Below are 10,740 nucleotides of genomic sequence, written 5' to 3' on the forward strand. Positions count from 1 at the left end.
CCTACCCACTGATAAGCACCAAAAAAATCTTCCTGCTGGTTTTGCAGTTTCTTCCTTATGGCCTTTGCATACGGTCATCGTAGTCTGTCTGGGGTGGAGTTATGTCTGCAGCAACTTTACAAATGTGAACAGCTACAATGTCCCATCTTCCTGAGTAGAGCAAAATATGTTAGCTCTGTTTACAAGCAACCCAGTCAAAATTCAGGTGCTTATCAGATTAGCAAACTTCCTAACTACATCCCTTTTGATAATTTTGGCTGGGCCCAGAAGGGGGACATGCTTATTGCTTAGACTAAGCTTAAACAGGCAAGTAATCCTTCAAGATTTTTTCTTTTTCATATCCAGGTTTTACTTGTCTACGACTTGCCTCTTAGGGGTAACCAAGTAGGGGCCCAACTTACTGCCAGTTGACCCAAAGGGCATGTAGCTGTAAATTAGTGGGATTTTTCCTGTGAGCCTCTGCTTAGCTAAGTTGCATGAAAATACTTAAAGTAGTTGAATCATCCTTGTACCCTGTGTGTGCCCTCAACCCCAAGATAATTTTGCTTTTCTTGTCTAGATTACCTTCTAGTCTAACTTGAAGGAACTGGGTAACACTACTTTATTTGAAAGCTGAGCTTTACTGAAAGTAATGAGGAGATTTGTACATCCTCACTTTGCTAAATTTTTTTATTTCTTCTTTCTTAAGTTATTCAAGTCAGCAGCAGCAGTTTCCTGGAAAGCAGTTCTGAGGCCTAGGAGATTACTTGCAGAAGGACGACTTCATGAATAGGCAGCTGGAAAAAAAAGGAAGGGTATCTGTAAGCAAAATACCTTCTTCCATCCTTTTTCCTGATGTGGAATGATGGCTTGATTCCTGGTAGGAATGAAACATCTCTTGATCAGTGGCATGTGGCTGTCAGAAAATCTAGATGGCTTGTACTTTCAGTTCTTCCATTCCAAAAATGGAGAGAGATCTACAACTTGCGTTTTACAACCACTTGTTCTTAGGGTGAAACTACTGCAAAACTGAGAATACGGACTTCTGGCTTGCAATACCTCATTGCTCACTAGATTTCTTGTGTCTTAGCAAAATCCATGACAGTGCATCTTGACATGTAATATGCACTTAAAAGAGCAGCTGGAGTTATTACAAGCTATTATCTCTAAATGAATAAGCCATTTAAAATGTAATTTTTCTTTATTCTTTTTTTTCTGGGAAACAAAAGCATACACATTAAAAACACAGCCCTGATTTTCAGCTATGATGCCATCCATTTCAGACTTCTCAAGCACAATGTTTCCTAATTTGAAACTTTTTAACTTGCAAAGCAGACTTTGGTTTAGCATAATGAGTTTGGATGTACTAACTAAATCAAAACTTTTAAGAGCTTCAGCTTTGTGATCTTGACCTTGAAGCAATGTGAAGAGTGGAGATAACATAGAACTAATCTAGAAAAAGTATTCCAGTTTGTTCAGTCTGTCAAACTGCTAGCTCAAAGACATTACAATTTTTTTCAATGTTATCTGAACTCATTCAATTAAAATATAATAGATTCATGTGTTATATATGCATTTACATTATGAGGAGTCAATCTGAATAAATTGCCTTCCTGATAATTAATAAAGTTAGGCAGGGGATTTAAATCACTCTTCAGTGAAACTACTTAGGCTACACAGGAAGGTTTAGAGGATAATTTTGAGTCTAGTCCCTTGCTAGCTTGATCATACCATTTTACATCATGATGTTAGGTTATGACAAGCCCTGAATGCTAAGACATGTTTTTTCTAATGTTTTTAAATATTCATTTTTCTATTAATTTTGTATATCCTTAGTGATTCTGGAATTTCTTAAGGACTGCTTAAGATGCATCCCAATGAAATAGGCCTGCTAAACCATCAGTATGCCCTGATCTCCTCCTGTCTGTGCAGGTTTATGTTCTTCTCAGTCATGGAGACAGCTCATGGACCTCTGTTATTTCTGCTGTTTAGACTGAAAAATGCAATAATAAATACAGTTGAGCAGCTTTTTTTGTCCCTGTTATTGTGCTGTGCTCTCCTTTGGAAAAGCAGCTGTCCTGTAGGCTAATTCAACTAAGATAACATCCAGCACATAGCTGGATAAACACCTCATGTGGTGGGTGAGCAATTGGCTCATGGGTTGAGCACAGAGGGTAATGGGGAGACATCAGCCTGGTGACCTGTCACTAGTGGGGTTCCACAGGGCTCCATCTTGGGCCCTGTGCTCTTCAACATCATCATAAATGACTTGGACACAGGACTGGAAGGGATACTAAGCAAGTTTATAGAAGACAGAAAACTCAGAGGAGCTGTTGCCTGCCATGAAGGCAGGAAGGCCCTGCAGAGAGACCTCAACAAATTAGAGGACTGGGCAATCACCAACCATGTGATGTTCAGTAAGAGAAAGTGCTGGTTTCTGCACCTGGGACAGGGCAACCCTGGATGTTCGTACAGACTGGGGAATGAGATGCTGGAAAGCAGTGCCACAGAAAGGGACCTGGGGCGCCTGGTTGATGGCAAATTGAATATGAGTCAGCAGTGCCCTGGCAGCCAGGGGAGCCAACCGTGTCCTGGGGGACATCAGGCAAAGCATCGCTAGCCGATCGAGGGAGGGGATTGTCCTGCTCTGCTCTGCACTGGGGCAGCCTCACCTTGAATACTGTGTGCAGTTTTGGGCACCACAATATACAAAAGATATATAGCCGTTAGAGAGTGTCCAAAGGAGAACAACAAAGATAGTGAAGGGCCTCGAGGGGAAGCTGTGTGAGGAGTGACTGAGGTCACTTGGTCTGTTGAGCTTGGAGAAGAAGAGACTGAGGGAAGACCTCATTGCAGTTACAACTTCCTTGTGAGGGCAAGAGGAGGTTCAGGCACTGATCTCTTCTCTGTGGTGACCAGCAACAGAAGCCATGGGAATGGCCTGAAGTTGTGTTGGGGAGGTTTAGGTTGGATATTAGAAAAAGGTTTTTCACCCAGGGGCTCGTTGAGCACTGGAACAGGCTTCCCAGGGAAGTGTTCACAGCACCAAGCCTGCCAGAGTTCAAGTGTTTGGACAATTGTGTGCATATGGTGTGCAAAGGTATATGGTGTGCTTCTTGGGGTGGTCCTGTGCAGGGCCAGCAGCTGGACTTGATGATCCTTGTAGGTCCCTTCCAACTCTGCATATTCTGTGATTCTGTGAACGTGAAGGGTGACTACATGGTAGTTATCTCTATGTAATGGGTTTGTGGTATTATACATATATATATATTCATATATATATATGTATGTAATGGCAATGTTGTGGTAGTGGAGGGGGGCTACAGAGATGGCTTCTCTGAGAAGCTGCCAGAAGCTTCCCCTATGCCCAACAGTGTCAATGCCAGCCAGCTCCAAGACAGACCTGCTGCTGGCCAAGGCTGAGCACATCAGTGACAGTGGTAATGCCTCTGAGACAAAACAGTTAAGAGGGGAAGAAAAGTTATTGTGCAGAAGTAATTGCAGCCAGAGAAGAACTGAGTGAGAATATGTGAGTGAAACAACCCTGCAGACACCAAAGTCAGTGAAGGGGGGGGCAGAAGGTCCTCTCTGTGCCTGAACTGAGATTCCTCTGTAGCCTATGGCGAAGACCATGGTGAGGAAGGCTGTCCCTTTGCAGCCCATGCAGGACCCCATGCTAGAACAGGTGGATGGCCAAAGGAGGCTGTGACCCCACGGGCAGCCCACGCTGGAGCAGGCTCCTGGCAGGACCTGTGGACTCATAGGGTGGGAGCCCATGCTAGAGCCAGTTTGCTGTGACCTGTGACCCTACAGGGGACCATACTGGAGCAGCCTGTGGGAGGGACTGCACCCCATGGGAGGGACCCACGCTACAGCAAGTCATGCAGAACTGCAGCCTGTGGGACAGACTCACATTGGAGAAGTTTGTGGAAGACTGTCTTCTGTGGGAGGAACGTCATGCTGGAGCAGGGAAAGGACTCCTCTCTCCCTGAGGAGGAAGCAGGGGCAGAAACAACACGTGATGACCTGACCATAACTGCCATTCCCCATCTCCTTGTACCTCTGGGGTAAAGTAGGTAGAGAATTGGGAATAAAGTTAAGCCGGGGAAGGAGGGAGAGGTGGGAGGAAGGCGCTTTACAGATTTGTTTTATTTCTCATTATCCCGTTCTGATTTCATTGATAATAAACTAAACTAATTTCTTCAAGTTGAGTCTGTTTTCCCCATGACAGTATCTGGTGACTGATCCCTCCTTGCCCTTATCTCAACCCATAAGCCTTTCATTATATTTTCTCTCTGCTGTCCAGGTGAGGAATGGAGTGACAGAGCAGCTTTGGTGGGCACCTGGAATCCAGCCAGGGTCAACTCACTGCACTATTGCGACAAATTTGATCCACAGCACAAAATGCTGAAATATTCAACACTGAAATATGGTCACTTATTAGATACTCAAGAAAATCTTCTTATAGAGACATTTCTTCTGTTGGATGTTGCTTAGGAATCTGTGTGCCCTACAGTTGTCAATCACAGTCCACCGGTCTGTACTGAAAGAGCCTTAATAAAGTTTAGGTGTTCATAAGCAACATGTATGAATGGTATTTAAGGAAGGATCCTTTGAAGGCTGCTGTTACTGCCTATGTATATATAAATAAAAACATGCATAAAAATGCTAAATGTATTCGTGTAAAGGTGAATTTTTGGAGGACTGTTTCCTTGCTATTTTTGACAGAGTAAGTAAATGGAATTGCAAATATGAGCTGTTAATATATGCAAAATGGTAGCCAATTCCTAATTCCAAGGTAGAGCTAAGATATATGATGAAATTGAATATGACATTTCTGAAGTACTTAATGGATCTAATGTTGATGTAGTGAATAGTAGAGGAGTCAAGGTTAGACTTGAGAATAAATGCTGTATTGCCTTGGACCATTTTAAATGCTAGTAGGGAGAATTCTGGGATGCTGCTGCTTAATTTCCAGAGTACTTATTAAACTCTTCCTTAGACTTACAGAAAGCAACAATAGAACTAAACTAACTAAAGTGTTAAAGTAGTACAACAACTGCAAAAGACTTTTGAAAGCTAAAGTGCTGGAAAGTATTTATGTATAGATATGCCTTTGTTGGTTTAGACTATTTTGCTGTATTAGTAATGGGTTGACATCTTTTTCTCTTCCATCATCAACTCTTTAGTGCTGCATTATTAGAAACCTTTTAAATGCAAAAATTATGGGGATTTTGATGGATTTTTAATAGTACATGCAGAGTACAGAATACCTGCCCTTCGCCTGCCTCATGTATTCTCTACTATTATTGCTGCCTCTGCTCCCCCACTCCCATTTTCCCCAATCATTCACATGGCAGAACTAATCCTGCAAGGGGGACCCACGGAGTTTTCTGGAAATATTACCAGGCTTTCATTTTATAAAGTGATAGTTACATGTTGACTGGATTGAGCCTGTAGTTCTAATTCTAACACAGAAACTGCTAACGGGCAACAGCCTTCAATTTTACTCTGTAGTTGCTGCTGCAACAGTTTTCAGTTTTTGGAAGTTGGCATAACAGTGTAATAACACTAAATGGAATGGAAGAATGTAACTTTTTTTCTTTTTCCCAAATTCCTCTCCATTAACCTCTTTACTATTTGAGTGAATAGCAAGCAGTGAAAATTTGGGCAGAAGAGCAGCTGTATCTACAAATCCACTGAAACATACTACTTTTTAATTTGTGGAAATGCCAGACGTTAAAGGCATCAGACAAAAGGCACTTCGAAATGGTTCAAGGCATATCTCTTTAGGGTTTTTTTATGGTGTTGAACACTTAGCTGGAGGACTCTAGTTGAAAGCTACAAGAATACAATATAAATTTAAAATATGGTATAGTCTGCATGTCATTTTCAGGAATCAGTTGTCAAACAGAGAATTAATAAAACAAAAGGAAATGATTTATTTCTGCACAGCTTTGAATCTTGTTAGTATTCAAAATATCCTGTAATGCGTTGCGAACTATATCCTAAATTTTTGTACAGGGAGACACAGTGCTGCTTGTGATTATTTTAAGGCAGTTTTAATTCTGATCAGATGGATTCAGAAATAAACATCAAGAAGAGGGAATACTGCATCAGGAGCTGAGGCATGCAGGGGTTACCAATTCTGTTGTCTGGCAAGAGAATTTCATTATAAAGATGTGAATAAAGATAACTTGAATGTTGAGAGACTTGGGAGAAACATAGGTAGAGAGTAGGTCTCAGAAATAAAGGGCTTTATGAGGGAGATATAAGTGAATGCATAAAGATATGTTCCTAGAGTATGGAGCATTAGCTTCTAGGCTTTAGTCTGTTAATGTTCCTTTGCATTGATCTGGAAATGATATTTAATGGAATTGGGTTGGTTATGACTTTAAAGTTTGTAGAGCTGCACTTAATTGTTGGAAGTTTTACTTGGAATTGTCTGACACTCATAGGTGAAATTTAAATAACTTGAGACCAGTTCAGAAATAATTTTAAGTTCATAGGAGTTTTGGGGAAGAGATTTGAGAAATGGGTAATAAAATGTTGTTTTTAACTGCAGTTAAGTGTATGCATTGATGGGTAAAATAGAAATACACTAAAAAGTAGCAAATGCATCTGAGGTGTTTTTTCCCATGGAAATTTACTGAGTATTAAATTAAGATATAACTATGCTGTATTACATTTCCCACTCTGTGAAAGTGTTCCTATAGGATATGACAGGTAATTGAGTCATCAACATAAAATATTAATAATTAAGATGATACATTCCATTTCTTAATGTATTGTAGTTCCACGTCTGTCTACTTGGGAATATGACACAGATTTACTGGGACACAGCAATCACCTTGAAGCTGTGCTCAGTAACAGCTGATTAGCATTATCTGTTCCAAATGTAAAATAAGTTCAGCTGCTCTGACCTCATTAGAGGGAACTGAGAATGCCTCAGTAATAAATGCTCCTCTAGCTGCTTCCAATAATTTGATTCATATGGAAAAAAGTTTTAATGACACAATCCCTGCCACTAATAGGCCAACAGTCCTTAAGGATGTCAAAGAAAGATTCTGAAAATAATTAGACTTAGCACTAAAATTAACAAGGGGGTTTGAAGAGGAAAATATTATTTTTTTCAATAGCATACAGTCTATAATACATCAGTCTTTTCACCCACTTATGTTTAGAAACATCAACACAGAAGTAAGGCTAATGTATCCAGAAGTTCTTAGTAATCTGTTTATAAACTTAGATATATGCAACTGTTTTCTTTTGAATTTGAATACCTAGAGTCTATGCCTACCAAAAATAATTATCATTCTGGCACACCATTAATGAGTCTTTTTTCCATTGCTGAATGTAAGTATTTGGGGTGACAAAACACCAAAGTGTTTGGATCTAAATCAAAAGGAGAGGATATAGTGAATTCAAATGAAACTTGTTTGCTTTATCATAGAGCAAGATGCTAAATTTTAATTTCACACACTTTGCATAAGATTATAATGCAAAAATACAGATTGCAACTAGTCTGTTCCAAATGCAATTTTATCTGTGTTGATAAAAATTAATATACCATCCTGAGTCCTTTAAATATATCAAGTTAATCTACAAGTCAAAACTAACAAACAGCAAAATGGTATTAATGGCGTAAAGGCCTCTTTTGTAGTCTCTGATTCGGGAGAACTGGTTACTGCAGGAAAGGCAGGTATATTGATAAATGATACATAAATTTATAAGCTTGGCCTGTTACTCATTTTTCACAGATGTATTGTTATTCAGAGATTTTTCAAGATGGCAGGAGCAAAGAGTGACTTAGATCTTACTATTAGCGAAGGAAGACACCAAATACCAAAAAGCCTGCTCCCTAAACCCCTTATTTCAGTACTTGAAATGGCACATGTCACCTGGATAACATTCATTTATCTTTCAGTTTAAAGATCAAAAATTCTCTTTATGTTTTCACAGTGCTCTGATTTTGAGAGCTTGATCCTGCTAAATCTGTTAGTCGGTTTAGGGCCCAATTACTAGTCACAGGAACAAATGAAAACTCCAGATAAGATGACACCATGCTGAGATAATTCAAAAGGAATCAGTCACACTACTTCAGGCTGACATTTTTTTTTTATTTTTTTTGCTTGAAATGTGGCTCTTTGAAAACTGAGAAAAAAAGGACCCCTTTTTTTTTTCCTTTTCTTTCAGAGTTTACCTAAAGCCTCAACTGTGTGAGTTGCATTATTTTTCTCCCCTCCGAGGTAAAAAAGAGCAAGTCTAGGTAGATAAAAGACATGTTTACTTGTGTCTGGGAAGGCTGCACACAAAGGATCCAACATCTCTGACACCTTTGTATTTAGCTAAGATCGCTCACAAGGCGCTAAATGGATGGTTTTGACTCCTTAAATCTATCATGTTCCAGAGTTATTTTTTTCTATATGAGTTCTTCATGTAATTACTGCTCTGGAAATGGACGTATGTGTTGCCTCTAGCAATATTTTCAATAATAACGTTTTCTTTACCCCAGTAGTGAATGATCAGATAGGTGAAAGCAGACTTGCTGCAAGTGGGGAAACTAAGGCTGACATTATAAACATATTTGTACTTCTCTAAATGTGACAGAAAAACTGGGTCCATTTCCCAATGCCATTGTCTTTGGTCCCAATTTACTTGCGCTAAATTACCTGCGTGTGTGGTTGTGTATGCTCCTCAGGTAGCTTTTTGTTGTGGGAATCTACTTGCCCAGCCAGTTTCCCTGTAGGAATCAACATGAAAACAAATTATCCTCAACTCTATAGCCTTAATGAGGGAAGGCACCACGGGAAAGTAAGGGGACATCAGAATATGGTTTTTTGGTTCCTTTTCTGTAATATAAGATATTGGCTTGTGGCATAAGAAATAAATTAAAAAATCTAAACAAAAAGTTTGTATTCTGATAAGGAGGCATAGCAAAAGACACAGGTATTGTGGGTTTTCCACATGGATAAAGAAGAAGTGAAAAAAATACTGGATCTAAATGTTCAGTGTTTCTTTATGGGCAGTTTTTATGTAATTGCATGCCATGGATTGGGATTTACAGTTGAACTGGATCTTAAAGGTCTTTTCTGACCTAAATGATTCTGTCATTAAAGGTATCATCAGCTGTACCATTGACTATGTCTTTCCAGCATATAAGAAACAGACAAAGAATACAATGTGATGCAAATAAATAAGAAACAAAAGCAATAGTTGTGTCAGACTGGTGTGGTTTGTGCTTAAGAGTCAGATTTTGAAAACCTGGAGTCGTTTGGTTAGGCTGCCTCCCTGCTACTAGGGAGGGCTTTGGATGATGATCAGTTTGGAATGAGCCTTGGAGGGGAACTTGGAGCCCTGCAGTGGGGAGCAGTGCCTGTAGCAATGCATCAGATATGGGTCCATGTTATCAGGCAGCTCTCCAAGCCAAGGCAGCGATCTGAGGGCTGTCCTAATGCTCAATTAGGCAGAGTACGCAAAGCCCAGCACCTTCTCTCAGAGGTGATAACCCTGTATTTAGGGGCCTGATCAGGAAACTCTCATTAAAAATGGATGAAACTAAAGCCAGTGATAGTGTGCTCATCTGGAGCATGAAGAGTCTTGTCGCTCAAGCATGCATCCAGGCAATGTGTATCCAAGATGCAATTCCTTCCCTAGCCTTCCCATTTCCTATCTTGTAGGAAAGGGTGCATTGTAGAGAAGCAAGATTCAGGATGGGAACAGTTCCAGGCATGGAGAAAAGCATACAGCAATCGACAGGACTTTCATATGGACTTTACTGTTATTATGTGGTTTCATTGTATCCATACTACACAGTGCACAACTGCACATGCCCAGGCTTCCTCCTCCCCCTTTTGCCTGTACCCTATTGTGATTTGCTCCCCTGCTTGTCTGTCTGATAGCCAACCCTTTGTTCTGCCCCTTCCCCTGGCGGGAGGTTTTAAGAATCAGCCTGAATAAACAAGTCTGCTTGCACCAGTCCTCGTGTCCTGTCCCCTCATCCCTATCGGACCGCGACAGTGCATAGATTACTGCAAATGGGGAGAAGATACTTTTCTACCTGGCCAAGCTGTGCTCCTGTTGAAGACTGGCTTCCAGGAAGGAACATGTGGTGAAACTGTTTTCTCTAACAGCTGTTTGTGCATTTGATCTTTCATAGCTGATGACCTAAATGCATTTTTAAATATTATCATGGGATTTCCCCTGTTTCTCTATTTTAGTTCACAGTAGAACTTAATTCCCTCTGAAGTGCAGTGAGTGAGGGAATACAAACTTTATGCATCTTCATGACTTATCTCAAATATTTAACCCAAAACTTCATAATTTAAAGAAGGATTTAGACAGTTGGAGTGTGGGATTAATGGCTTATATCCAAACCTAATAATAAAAATGAAAAGCCATCATTGCCTTTTAAGTCACGTCAAGGCACATGCTACAGTTCTGTTGAAAGACCTTTGAATACATGAGAAACTTCTCAGCTTGAAAAGACTGTAACAAAGAGAGCAAAAATACTTGTCTGTAGGGAAAGTATTTTAAGTCTAAACCCTTATAAAATGGATAGGGAACTATTTTCCAAAGAAGTTGTAATCAAGTTTATAGCAGCTCAATCGGAGAGCCTGATCCAGTACTTGTGGATCCGTCTCAGCTGTTAGCAGACTCAGTGCCTCTGTGCAGGTGTTTAATTAAGATGTCCAGATAGAAACTAGTTTTCTAACCAAAGGCGCCAGTCTTGTAATTATCTGTCTTTCTGTTTTTGTGGAG

This window comes from Corapipo altera, unplaced genomic scaffold, assembly GCF_003945725.1.
Source record: "Corapipo altera isolate COAL_440 unplaced genomic scaffold, ASM394572v1 24, whole genome shotgun sequence".
Taxonomy (NCBI): domain Eukaryota; kingdom Metazoa; phylum Chordata; class Aves; order Passeriformes; family Pipridae; genus Corapipo; species Corapipo altera.